Source organism: Uloborus diversus, chromosome 6 (genome assembly GCF_026930045.1).
Source record: "Uloborus diversus isolate 005 chromosome 6, Udiv.v.3.1, whole genome shotgun sequence".
In the NCBI taxonomy this organism is placed as follows: domain Eukaryota; kingdom Metazoa; phylum Arthropoda; class Arachnida; order Araneae; family Uloboridae; genus Uloborus; species Uloborus diversus.
The window spans coordinates 22823245-22837842 of NC_072736.1; the positions used below are offsets into that span (position 1 = coordinate 22823245).

Consider the following 14598-nt stretch of genomic DNA (forward strand, 5'->3'; position numbering starts at 1 on the left):
TCTTTTTTTTTTTTTTTTATAAACCCTTAGACGTTCGCAAAAATTTTTTCACTAGTACTTGACGGTAACTCGAGTCCTTTTTTTTTTCTTTTCTTCTTTCACTTTTTGAAAAACTAGGTGGCTCCCGCCTCCTGCCGCTCACCAACCCTCGAAGATTGCTTCGCACAATTGGTTTGCGAAGATTTAAAGTGACTCTCAAGAATAATCAGATTAAAACACATGTTACGATTCTTAGAACAAATATATATATATATATATATATATATATATATATATATATATATATATATATCGCGGGTAGAATAAAGAGCTCGTTAAATTTGGAGAAAAAATAAATAAATAAATAAAGCCCCACTCCAACCCCAAAACAAAAAGAACTTTATAAAATACGCATAACAAAATTATCTTTGAAGAAACGCATCAAAAATAATTTTGTTAGTTTGAACCCTTCCCCTAGGGTTCAAACTATAGTTTAAACTAACTGGTTCCAAAGTTCACAGCTTTAAAGCCTCCTGAAAAAATTAATTGCAAAAACACTAATTCGAAAAAAAAAAAAAACAGGTGAAAGCCCCTGGAGCTCGAAGTAATTTTGTACAAATTTTCATGGCTGTAGGTGCTATGGGGTCTGCTGGACGCAAGCCCGCCGCAGACATCCTTTCACAATTTCTTTGACGTAACTTTTTTTTTTGTAAACGAAAAAGAAAGAAAATAGAGGAAAACCTCACCGTCACCGGTCAGAAAAAATAATCAGAGGTTTTTAACAATCAGCAATGTACATTTATTTTGCAAAAAAAAAAAAGACAGACAGACAAGAAAAGATGAAGAAACGCTAGTTTAGGGAGCTCTAACATCCGGATACTAATATTTCTTCAAGCTTGCTTTTTTTTTTTCTAGAGTTATTTACATTACACAAAGCGTCCGAAAAGTCCTTGACACATTTTAAAAGTTCATAGAAAATCAACAAATTTGTCAGATCAATATTCGTTTTGTGTCAATTGTGTGTTTAATACTTCACAGATTCAAGTATTTTTCATGACATTGTAAAAAAAGGGGAAAAAAAGGAAAATATGTAATTATAGGTAACCGCCGTATGGTCATAGTAAGAAAAATAAACGTCATGTGAGGTGTTGTTTAAACATTTTATTAAACGGAAAGCAATACCTTTCATTGCCAGAATTCAATGTGTGCACCGTATGTTTCTCGAACTACATCTAAACGGTACTCAAGTTCATCCCATGGGGGAGGGAGGGGGGTTTATAGCGCAAGTTGGCGCCATCGAAATTTCCGGGGGGGGGAGCATTTTTTTTTTATATTTATTTATTGAAATTTATTTTTTGATTTGTTATTTATTTCAATTTTTTATTTTATTTTACTTTGTTTACATTTCATTTAATTTATTTATTTAGTTCGTGTGTGTGTATGTATGTCATTAAAAATCAGACGCGATTTCTAATAAAAATAATAATATTAATAATGAAAAATAAATAAATAAGAGATATTTTTACTTCCTTTTACAAAAAAGGAAGTATTGTATTCGCGAAAAAATTTTCACTCAAAAATCGCCCTTAATTTCCATTTTGCTCACCCCCAAATGAATGTTGAGTTTTTTTTTCGATTCGACCACATGCGGAAAAGTGCCTAAGAATGTATAGACACGCGAAATATCCATTTTGACCATCACCGAGGTAATTACAACGACTTTTCTCGTGACGTCTGTATGTATGTGCGTATGTGTGTATGTGCGTATGTGCGTATGTATCTCGCATAACTCAAAAATGGTATGTCCTAGAAAGTTGAAATTTGGTACATAGACTCGTAGTGGGGTCTAGTTGTGCACCTCCCCTTTTGGTTGCTTTCGGATGTTCCTAAGGGGGTCTTTTGCACCTTTTTGGGGGGAAATCATTGTTAATATCAATGCAAACTTAAGTGGTGTTATAATTTGGTAAACACTTGGTGACGTATCGCCAAGCTTTTGGTCGCCAAGTTTTTTCGCCAACTTGGCGACGATTTTTTTTTTTTTAAATAACTTGGTATTAACTTGGCCACCGATGGAAATATTTAGAGAGTTAATCATTGAATCACATTATTTTTATTTATTTTTGAAAGTACAGTAATTCATTTTCAAAATTATTTTTTGGCAACAGGGGAAAAACAAACGATTTCTTTTTTCTTACTTTTTTTTTTTACTTAAGTATTATTTTCCCGAAAGAATTTTCACTCAAAAATCAACCTTAATTTCCATTTTGCTCACCCCCGAATGAATGTTGAGTTTTTTTTTTTTTTTTTTCAAATCGACCACATGGATAAGTGCCTAAGAACGTATAGACACCCGAAATATTCATTTTGACAATTCCCGAGTTAGTTACAACGAATTTTTTCGTGACGTCTGTACGTACGTATGTATGTATGTGCGTATGTACGTATGTGCGGATGTGTGTATGTGCGTATGTATGTCGCATAACTCAAGAACGGTATGTCCTAGAAAGTTGAAATTTTGTACGTAGACTCCTAGTGGGATCTAATTGTGCACCTCCCCTTTTGGTTGCATTCAGATGTTCTTAAGGGGGTCTTTTGCCCCCTTTTGGGGGAAATCATTGATAATTTTGATGTAAACTCAAGTGGTGTTATAATTTGGCGAACACTTGGCGATATATCGCCAGTCTTTTGATCGCCAAGTTTTGTCGCTAACTTGGTGACAAATTTGGCGATTTTTTTTAAGTTTTAAATCTGGTTTCAATTTGGCCACTGTAGGAAATATTTACAGAGTAAACTATTAAATCACATTAAAATTACCAATAATGGGAAAATGACATGAAATTGGAGTAAAAGGAAGTCATGTGATTCACACATCAGCTCGTTTTTAAATAAAAAAGAGAGCTAAAAATTAAAAAAAAAAAAGAAAGAGGGTTGAGAAAAATTTTAGCGGGGAATTTGCGCCTTTTGAACTTGGGGGGATGAGAGCCCCTGCACAAATGGTGCACACATTGAACTCGTCAATGAAAGGTATTGCTTTCTATTTAATAAAAGGATTAAAAACCTCACATGACGTTTGTTTTCTATACTGTGACGTTACAGCGGTTACCTATAATTAGGTTTATCTTTTTCTTTTTTTTTCCTTTTTCATTTTTTTAAGAAAGCTTGAATCTGAAATATTATGGCACAAATTGCATATTCATTCTATAATTTGCTGTTTTACTATGAATTTTCAAAATGTGTCAAAGAATTTTCGGACATCCTGCATAACTTAAGATTTTCTTACCAGGTTAGGTAGTTTTACCGTAAATTGTGGAAAGGCATGTCAACAGTAGAGAAAAACATTGCCAAATAACTGCTGTACAATTCAGCAATTTAGGTAGAGAAGTTAATATTTTGGGATTCATTGTTGCTAAGTCAAAGAAAAATCAATATGGGTAAAAAAGAAAGTGAGCATAATCAGCAATGATAGAGTGTAGAAATTATTTTTCAGACCACATAAATCGATTCTAAAAATAGCTGCCAAGAGAAAAAAAGGAATTTTCTGTGTCATAACTAACGTTCTTTTTTTTTTTTTAATACAAAGTCTAAAACATAAATAGACTACCAAATCGAAAACCATGAGTCAGAAAATCGAATCACACGTGTTGACACTGTCAAGCATACACAAAGCGTGGATGAACAGTAATTACTGTGAAAAAAAGCTTGTCCTACAGATTTTTTTCCCCTTTAAATAATAATTATTTATGTTTTTTTTAAATAACAGAAGTACAAATAAAATCAAAAATTAATTATTGGGATGGCACTTCGCGGTAGACAGGTAATTAATAAACGATATCTCTCTCTCCCTCTTTCTCTCTTAGTTGATATTTTTTCTTTCATATATATATATACACCATTTAATATAACTACTGTCATAATAAAAACTTGAGATTTGCTAACTTTTAAAAGCAACGGACATAATGCTTCCAAAAATATTTTTAAAAAAACGTAAAACCCATTTTTATACAGTAAAATATTTTCAAAGTTTGGCTTAGTTTAAAATTTTGTTTAGTCAAGATTTTCCAGCAATTAAATATGCGATAAGAAGCGTGCAGTATTATCAAAGATTGTATTCTACAAATGCAGTAATTATTAATTTATAAAAATCATCAATAAATGTAACATTACTCACATCAACATTTCATACTCCATTTAATACACAATTCCTACTAATAATTAAACATGTGATAGGTATTTCTTCACTCAATAGCAATAAGATAAAATTATTAATGCTTTTGAAAAAAAAATAAAACATAACAAAAAGGGGGCAAATTTTTCCTTGATAATTTTCACTATTTCAAGGGGAGAATTTTCAAACCTGATATTCTGGGGACGGGACTTGTAATGGAAGTTTTGGAGCAGATGTTAGAACCATCCTTCGACATTTAAAAAAACATCAAAACTTTCAAAAAGTTATATCCGTATAAAATATAAAAGGCGTAAATATGTTTTCTCACTAAATTTAAGAAACGGCAGTTTGTTTGGGAGAAAAACTCGACGAATTATTTATGATTTGGTTTTAATTCTCTCAAATAAACAGGAGATAATTTTACTTCTACAAATATTACAGTAATTTAATTACCTTTTAAATTAACCATTAACAAAGCATTTTATTCAACATTTACATTTCCTTCACTTTGACATTCATCTGAAATTCCTGCTCTTTAATCGTTCATAACATCAAAAATAATTTTCACTAATAAAATTACCGTAAAAAAATCGCATGAAAAAATGCGATACATAACTCTGTACTACATAAAGAGCAATACCTAAAATCACAAAGATCTGCAACAACAATTTGCACAAAGTACTTTGAACGGAAAATGCATATTTTGCACAAAAGCTTGCATACTTTATTATAGTTATATAGTATGCAATGATGATATAACTATATATTATCATTTAAACTGACACACCAAACGTTATTATTAGTTCTAAAAATTTAAACTAATATACAATTTAACAAATGTAACATATCCACAACGCAAATCCTAATTTTATCTCAATTCCTTCAATAATAACAGAACTTGTAAATGATCAACGTATAGTAGAAACAAAGTCACTAAATTATCAGAAATTTAGATTTTTTCTGAAAAGGTTTTGTCTAAAAATATTGATAAAACAACCGTTTGATAACAAACAACGAATCATCTGTCATTAAAATCATGCTTTAAACATAAACAGTCAAAATTAAATAAATCATATGTTTACAATTTATGTTCGAATATAAAACTGAATTTGAAATTTATTTGATTAAGGGAAAGGAGAATATTCAAACGGTTTTAATATATTTAAAAGCGAAGATGATCCACCAAAACTAACCCTACCCGGCACATTTACCTTCAATCGACAGTAAACAGTGCTACTGGCCTCCATCTGGCTTGGCGGTATACTTTTAGAATGCATCGTGCTTTTGATCCTAGCGACTTGACAGATTTTTTTTTGCGATTACAGGGATATAGAGTGTGAAAATTAAACAACAAAGTTACTAACCTTTCAGCTGTAAATTTTGTCAGACATCCGATCTACTTTCGCACGACGCCGAAACAAACTTTCACCACAACATCCCACACACACCCAAATGCGAAGCCAGCGCCTCTGAGACTGAAGCTGCAAGGGTTGCCGTACCTGCGGCGATTTATTTTCTCGCCAAAAAAGGAGAAATAACAATTTATTGCAAGTAAACAGACGATGGTCTTACGAATAGGAAATTATAGAAATAATGAAATAGTACATAGACTGATGTTTCCTTCAGTCAAAATTACTACTTTTAGTCACTGAAATGGATGGAATAAGCAAAATAAATAACATGGAGTGAGGAAAAACTTTCATTTTACCAACGTTTAATTTTTATTTAATTTTTTAAAGTGTCCAGTTTTGGAGATACGGCGTGGTCTTTATGACGTCACAAATGAGGAACTTTGTCGCGCTACTGCACTAGCACGCTGAATGGCTTACGCTTGCTGTCTACCGCGTTTTAAGATTATAATAATCAAGAAGCGAATTAAATATTGCCTCTACGATTGCTATCAACCATATTGGTACCAGTTAATGTCAGCGAAGCGAATTAAATATTGCGCTTTGCGCGAATGGCATCAGTGAATGGCATTTCATCATTTGTGATGTCATGTGCAGAAGCGAAAAAAAAAATGAAATTGAATCTGCGTACCAATTAAAATAATTGTTAAAAAATATTAAACATTGTCAAATCATTAAAAAAGGTTAAATCGTGTAAACATGCCCTTTCAGAAAAAAAAAACTTTCAAAATTTCGGAATAACCCAATTTGTTTCTTACAAGTAAAAGGATACCCTCCGTATTTCTAAAATTATAATTTTGTATTTAAATTTTAGTTTACTTTTTCATATTTTTAAATTCATCCTAAGATTCAACAATGTTACCACTATACTACCAGGACACGCTGCTATCTCTAAATAATGGCTGTTGAAAGAGGTAAAACAAGGACACGCCCACTAACACCTGTTTAGTGAGACATCTGCCTTCTCTGCGAAAAATTAAAATTTTTATCTCTTAGGCTAATTTCTTAAATCACCTCAAAGTGACGCATTCAAGCTCTGGAACTCCGATTTTGTCCGCTTGAACTGCACTTCTGCAAAAAGAAACGGACGACAATAACTTAATCTTTTTACTAATAATAAAGCTGAAAATCTCTGTTTGGATGTCTGTAGGATGTCTGGATCTCTGTGACGCGAATAGAGCCTAGACCGTTGGACCGATTTTCATGAAATTTGGCACGAAGTTAGTTCGTAGCATGGGGGTGTGCACCTCGAAGCGATTTTTTGAAAATTTGATTTTGTTCCTTTTTTCATCCAATTTTAAGAACATTTTCCCGAACAAAATTATCATAAGATGGACGAGTAAATTACCAAGTTATCATAACGTGGAACCGTAACATGGGCAAGCCAACTGGCGAGAAAATTCACCATACATTATTTGTAAATATACAGGCGAACCAAAAGACCTTTTAATTTTTCTACTACGGTCAAAGCCGTGCGGGTACCACTAGTTGTTAATAAAATGGTACTTTCGTTGTAAATGTGTGGTTTATTTTTAAAAACCTGATGAACAAATTGAAATTACATCTTGAAACTCTGTTGGGTGTTGTTTATAGATCGGAAGTGTTTCTTGTGTTCAAGTTAGAGCGAGAGTTTCTTTTTTTTTCTAAATCCCTTACACTTCAGGCAATTTTTAATTTTTTGCACCAAAACTTGAGCTACATTTCAAATGAATATGATAACATAAAAATCAATTGCTGTGAATGTTTGCGTTTTAGTCATTGCCTTAAATTTCAATTCAAAACGCTTTAAATTATTTCCTCGGTCGCAACTGACTATACGTTATTTTTTTACTTTGTTTTTTTTATTTAAATTATTTAATTACTTTACATACTTTTATTTAATTATTTAATTATTTTATGTATTTTTATTTACAATTATTATTTATTTATTTATTACTCTTATTGTCATTATTTTATTTTTTATTTACTATTATAATTATTAATTATTTATTTATTTTATCATCATTGTTATTATTTTATTTTTTATTTACTATTTATTTCATTATTATTATCATTATTATTAATTTTATTTTATTAATTTATTTATTTTTTTAATTTTAATTTTATTTATTTATTTATTTATTTTTTAGAAGTTGGACTTTTGATTAATCGGCATAAAGAATCAACTAATTACGAGATCACGCTTCGTGTGGCGAGTATACTTGAGGTCAAGTGATTTCGAGTTTACATGGCCTTTTTGGAGTCATGTGAACACCATCCGGTATTTGTAAATATACAGGCGAACCAAATGACCTTTTAATTTTCTACTACGGGCAAAGCCGTGCGGGTACCACAAGTAAAAAATAAAATGAATTTTTCCATCAAAGGTACTGCGCTAACTTCCTGTAGATGAGAGCTACACATCTCCTCCCTTCTACCTCCCTGCCTCCGGACACACACAAGAAAAATTTACAACACAAGAGAAGGAAATAACACCCAGAGCACCGGCGGGAATCGAAGCCACGACCTCCGGCTTAGAAAACGAAGCTTCTACCATTTTTTACGTATTTTTAAAATATCGTTTTCTTCACTGCCCGTCATTTTACTCCATCGATGGGGTAAAATGACAAAAAACGTTTTTTATTTATAGTGACATATTTTCCAAACTTCAATTCACATCCTAAAGTGAGAAAAAACTTTAAATATCAACATTGTCATCTAACCTCACTTTCCCCTATCAAAAACTGCAATGTTACACTTCAATTTTGAAAAAAAAATCCAGGCAGCCCCATAAACATGTATCCTCCTTCTACGAATACCCCGAACTATTGACTGAAAAAAGGCTTTTAGAACTTCAATTTCGAAATGTTTCCTGGGGACTTCCAAGTATGCTCCTTATTTCCGTCCTTTCTCTGACGCATCGAAAGATATTTTTAACCAGTGTTTAAAAAGCCGTCTGTAATTTTCAGTATCTATTTGCACATAAGGATTTTATTAGCGTTTATCTTAGTTTTTGTAAATTATCCCCTTTTCTGAAGATGAATAGGGTAACAGAATGAAGTCGTTACTCTATTCTGAAAAAATTGAAAAAAGTTAAAAAATTAATTTGAATTTTGACATCTTGAATTCAAATTATGTTTTTCGCAATCACAAGTGTGTGTATGTAGGCGTGTGTGTTTGTGTGTGGGGTATGCGTGTTTGTGTGTAGGGGTATGTGTATGTGTGTAGGCATGTGTGTTTGTCTGTGTGCTGGCATAAGTGTGTGGGTAGTTGTGTATATGAATGGATGTATGTGCGTGTGGGGGGGGGGTATGTGTATGTGTGTGTAGGCATATGTGTTTGTGTCAGTGTGCAGGCATGAATGTGTGGGTAGTTGTGTGTATATGTGTGTATGTGTGTGTGCGTGCGTGTGTGTGTGTGTAGCTGCGTATGTATGCGCGTGTGTGTAGGACATGGATGCAACCTGGAGACGGCTTTCGCTATAGGAGCAGCATCGTGAGGAGCCGGTCGACGGTGACAGGGTGCGGAGGGTGGCGGTGGGAAAATAAAAAGATAGGACATCAAAACAGTCAAATAAGAACAATAAGCAATCGTGATTGCTCAAAAATGACTCTGTTGCTTCCCACTCCAAAAAATTCAAATTACAAAAAAAAGGGGGGGATAGGGGGCTAATCTTGTTTGTATTGACTTCCTCCAAAATAAAAACATATCTTCGTCACTGAATTATCGAATGGTCTCAAAAGGGCAACATCCATTAATTCGCAATTTAAATAAACTATAAAAGGCGCTGCAGTCTCTGCGAATGGCGACTGAAAGAGGTAACCGAGCCACTTCCATAGGATATGACCTGTCCAATGAGACAAAGCCTTGTCCGCGTAAAATTAAAATTTTAGCTCTTTGGATCATTTCCTAAGTCGTTGCAAGGTGGCGTATTCAAGCTCTAAAACTGAGACTCTATGCTCGCTCGAGTTCAAGTTTGAAATTAATTTTTGTTTTTGGCAACGATTAAAAAATCTTGTTCCACCAGCAGACGACAGAGCTAGTACAATAAAAGCTAACACAAATGTATCACATTATCTTTATCTTTATCTTTCCTAATAATAAATCTGAAAGTCTCTCTGTCTGTAGGATGTCTGGATGTCTGGATCTCTGTGACGCGCATAGCGCCTAGACCGTTGGGCCGAGTTTCATGAAATTTGGCACAAAGCTAGTTTGTAGCATGGGGGTGTGCATCTCGAAGCGATTTTTCGAAAATTCGATGTGGTTCTTTTTCTATTCCAATTTTAAGAACAAAAATATCATAAGATGGACGAGTAAATTACGAAATTATCATAACGTGGAACCGTAACATGGACACCAGCCAATTGGCGTGATACGAAATTATCATAACGTGGAACCGTAACATGGGTACAAGCCAATTGGCGAGAAAATTCACCATTACATTATTTGTAAATATACAGGCGAACCAAAAGACCTTTTAATTTTTCTATTAGGGGCAAAGTGCAAAGTCGTGCGGGTACCACTAGTTCTAAATAAATTCTTCGTAATGATCGTATTAAAACAAACCATCACGCCCTGTTTTGACGTATCTAAGTTACAAATTAAATCCAGAATGAAATCTAATCAAGAATTACAGAATATCCAAAACATACTCATAAAATAAAAGCGAAATAAAATAACCAGACTCGTTTTATTTCAAAACCATTTCTTTTCAGACGAATTTTTATTTTTTTTCCAAGCTTTTAATGGTTTCAGTCAACACATTCTATTGTGCATAGTGAATATACTTAAAAGCATGAAAAGAAGTTCCTCTTTGTTCGATTCCAGAACAGGATGCGAAAGGAAATGCGATCTTACGAACTAAAAAGCATTGCAGATGAAATTTCTAACTCAAAAGATTCTTGTGCCTTTCTTCCTCAGAGATACATTTTAGCAGAGATTTTTTTTTTTTTTTCTCCTCTTGCAGTTCTAATGATTGTGATAGAAACGGTTGATAGAATTTTGACCATAATAAAATATTAGAAATGCTATCTCTTTTAAGTTAAAATAAAATGTCAATAGCCATTTTGACTAGTTATTTTTCTTATGCAGAATGAAGTACTTCAGGAGAATAAAACAGGATTTACTTTGAAGAAAATGTATTCCAAGTTCCAACATGATAAGAACATTTAATTCATGTTTTGTAAATATAATGTGCCGAAAAAATTGAACCAATATCCTTAGTGAAGAATTTATTTTCCTTCTTCATAAAACAAACAAGCATAACTGGTGCCCATATGCGAAATTTTAAGGAGGGGGGGGGGGGGGCTCAGATATTTTCTCCATGGTTTAGCAGGATATTTTCTCCACAGAAATCGATTTCAGTACAGATTAGAGTTATTAGCTAAGAAAAAAATTATAAGGTTAAGTTGACAATTTTTAGTCCAAAAAATGAAATAGATTTTGTTTGGATAGCACACATCTATCACATTTTCAAGGATAGTCAGAATCTAACTAAACAAAATGCAACAAAAGAAAATTACTGTCGACTCCCGCTACAACGTGATTCGACTTACACGAAAAAGCTATAACGCGAGTTTTTCACCAATAACACATTTTAGAGCTGACGCGAATTCCTATCCCACAATACGAAAGTTATCGGAAAAGAAGTATCAGTTGCGCTATGAAATATGTACTAAATATTGATTTCGTGAATGGACTTGCCTCCCTTTAGCATCCCTGACAGCGGAAGTTCCCACGCTATGCTAGTCTACACAGCGCTTTGTTAGTGTATTAAATAACTACTCAGCATTTTTCATTTTTTTTTTTTTTTCATTCTAAATATTAAAGTTTGTAAAATGTAATGGCACCTAGCTGCGCTGTTTCATCTGAAGTTTGAAGATGGAAAGAAAAAGAGAAAGTTTCTGACAAATAAAGAAAAAACTTAAGATCTTCGCTGTGTTTGAAAAGCTAAAAAATGCATTGAAGGCAGCACGCCAATACGTAAAAGTGAAACTTTCATACGTACAGTTTAAAATCAAGAAAAAAGATAACCGTAGCAATTCAAACCTTAGTTGAAATGTTGAAACTCGCAGAGTAATATCTAAGCAAAGTAAATATTATGTTTTGTACTGTGGATTAAAGAGACCAGAAATCTGAAAGAGACCAAGAAAATGCCATAAATGAAAAGACTATAAAAGAAAAAAGAAACGCAACTGCATTTAAAAATTAGACAAGAATAACAAACTGATCATGGTGCATAAATCATCATCTTCTTCTTCATTTTTAAATTCATAAATATTGTTACTGTATTAACTGCACAGTACTATTATAGTGCAGTTTTTTTATTATATCTACCTACTGTATGTTCCGTTGCTGTTTTGTTTTATATGCCACTCCTTCAAATTAATCATTCATTTTGTGCATCTTCACAGCAGTTTTGTTGAATAAAGCAGACATTTTTTATTTTAAAATACAGGAAAAGTTTAATTCTTCAAGTAAGAAACTGTAGTGTGCAGTTGAGGAATGATTTTAAGTAGTTCGGAGGGATGTTAATAAGTGTCTAAAAGAATTTGGTATGTTTAAAAAAATCGTATGCTTACCCTTTTCAACAACGCGAAATTTCGACTTACTCGAGGGTTCTTAGAACGCATCTCTCGCGTAGATCGGGACTCAACTGTACTGTAAATAGTCGAATTTCTGTACTTATTTCCTTAAAATAAAATTAAAAATAATTAACTAAAAAAATCGAACTTATGTGCTTCCAAAAGTAAAGAAACTATCTGCGAAAAGCAGCCACGGAATAGAAATGAGAATAACGCGAAAAGTTAATTAGGGTCTCCAAGACGCTTCGAAATATCTCTAACAAACCCGACTTAGCAAGTAATTACCCTTTTACTTCTATTCTCGCGTTCATGGCGAGATCCAATACGTTTAGCCATTTCAAATACCTCCTATCCTAATTAGAAAATTTCGTTCTGATTATACAGCTATCGCTAAAGAAAAATCTGTAATGATTCTTCCGCAGATGAAATCTTGTCCCGACTTATGCCTGTTATAACTTTTTCTAGTCCTAACTTTTGTTTTCTCTAAAAGAAGTAATGTGGAATGAGTTTTCCCGCCTAATTAAGGCATTTGATGACGTTGATTTAGTAACATGCTAAGTGTTAATTTTTATGTAAAGAAATGTTCCGGATGTCTTTACATTCATTCACTGATTTCATAGTTGTCTAACCGAATGCTTTGAATTTATGTTGTGAATTTTATCGCATATAGATCAACTTATTATTATTTATTTTTTTTTTTTCCGTTTCACAAAAAGTTTAACTGTTAGAAATGGAACATTATAGTTCTATATAGCTTATATACGCTCCTATTTCTGAAAATTGCAACACCATGAAATATCATAGCATCATAGTTGAATGAAATTTAATTCACAGTTGAGTGGTAAGGGCACAAATAAAGCTGACGTCACATTTCGGGGTCCACTCCCGAATTTCCGAGCTGTCCGACCCTCGTCCGTCCACTTCTTCCAAACACGCATGATTGTGCTGCTGTTACGCTGCACACGAGCGGCTACTACACGATAAGACAATCCAGCTTCACGAAGGCCGACGATTCTGCTCCGTTCAAACTCCGAAATTTGCTCAAATTTCGCTTCCTTTCGCCGAAGAGGCATAGTAAAGATTCAGTTAACGTTTACTCTAGCATATAACCACCGATAATCATACACGCCTCGCTACAGCCGTCTATTTATATTCGGTTCGATCCGCTGTTCAGAGAGCGCTGCTCAGCATACGCATGCGCTACCGGTCTGCAATTCTAATCATTTGCATTTCATGCCCTACTTTACATTTCCTGCAATTTTCAGTTCACTCGCGTAAGTCCTTCGTGGTGTTGCAATTTTCACAAACAGGAGTGTACTATAAGAGTTTTTAAAACGATTTTTCGACACTCAAAAAAATTGTGTGTCTTAAACTGCTCGGGAAACTTAAGTAGTGTATATGACTGCACAATTTAAGGCGAAAGGGTGCGACTTCAACGAGCACCGCTAGGGTAAAAGTAAGACTTAGCTCAAATAACACATGATATTGGAGGCATCGTGTATGGACAGATATTTCAGACTAGAAGTCGAACAATCTGTGATCCACTAGATTCAGAGGAATTGATTTGTAACGGGAACTTGGAGAACTCTCAGAACTTCTGATTTAATGTGCAACAGTCACCATTACTATATACGAACTGTTTTCTACCGACTAGTATCGAATGCAAGACTTATCCGCTAGGACATCGATGTACAAGCGATCTACTGGCTACCTCGACCCCAAAGTAAGAAATTTTTAATGAAAATACAAAAAAAAAAAAAAAATTTAAATAATAATTTGAATTTCGACATCTGGAATTCAAATTATGTTTTTCACAATCACGAATGTGTGTGTGTTTATGTCTGTGCACAGACATGACACAAACACAAACAGGCAGGTCTGTGTATGTGTGTGTGGGTATATGTGCATGTGTGGGTAATGCGTGTGTGTATAGGATATGGACGCGTGTGTGTGTATGATATGGACGCAACCTGGAGACGATTTTTCGCTATAGGAGCAACACCGGGAGTGGCCGGTCGACGGTGGTTCTGCAAAGGGAGGCGGGGGGGGGAGGGGGGAGAAATAAAATCATAGGAATTCAAAACAGTCAAATGAGAACAATAAGCAATGTGATTGCTCAAAAACCCTCAAATATATGGTGTACATATTAAAACTAGTCAATAAAAACTTGTCTTACTTAGTGTAATTTCAAAGCATGGTTCTCTTCGAATATATTGCGATAGAAAATCATGCTTTTGATTAGGGGTGCCCCGATCAAATTCTTGGGAGGGCGGAAATTCTCTATTTGCCGGATGGAACTCCAAATTTCGCAGAATGAGGATAGTTTTGCCGAATGAATTTCCAAATTTGGCCGAATAGAACTCCAAATTTTGCCGAATCGGCAGACAAAATGTGCGGAATAAGGAAATTTTTGGAAGGTCACCGTGACCTTCGGCGACCTCCCCTCGGGGTCTTTGATCTGGCTCTATTATTTTATTCTAAT

At 33.9% G+C, this 14598-nt stretch overlaps 1 protein-coding gene across 1 annotated transcript in view; it reads right to left on the reverse strand.

Moving 5' to 3' along the window:
• The window catches only part of LOC129224620 (neuroglian-like), a 309219-nt gene extending 303624 nt beyond the window's left edge, over positions 1 to 5595 (reverse strand). The window contains exon 1 of the mRNA XM_054859104.1: positions 5509 to 5595. The gene's annotated coding sequence lies outside the window, so the exon portion shown is untranslated. The remainder of the gene's footprint in view (positions 1 to 5508) is intronic.
• Positions 5596 to 14598: the final 9003 nt, after the last annotated feature.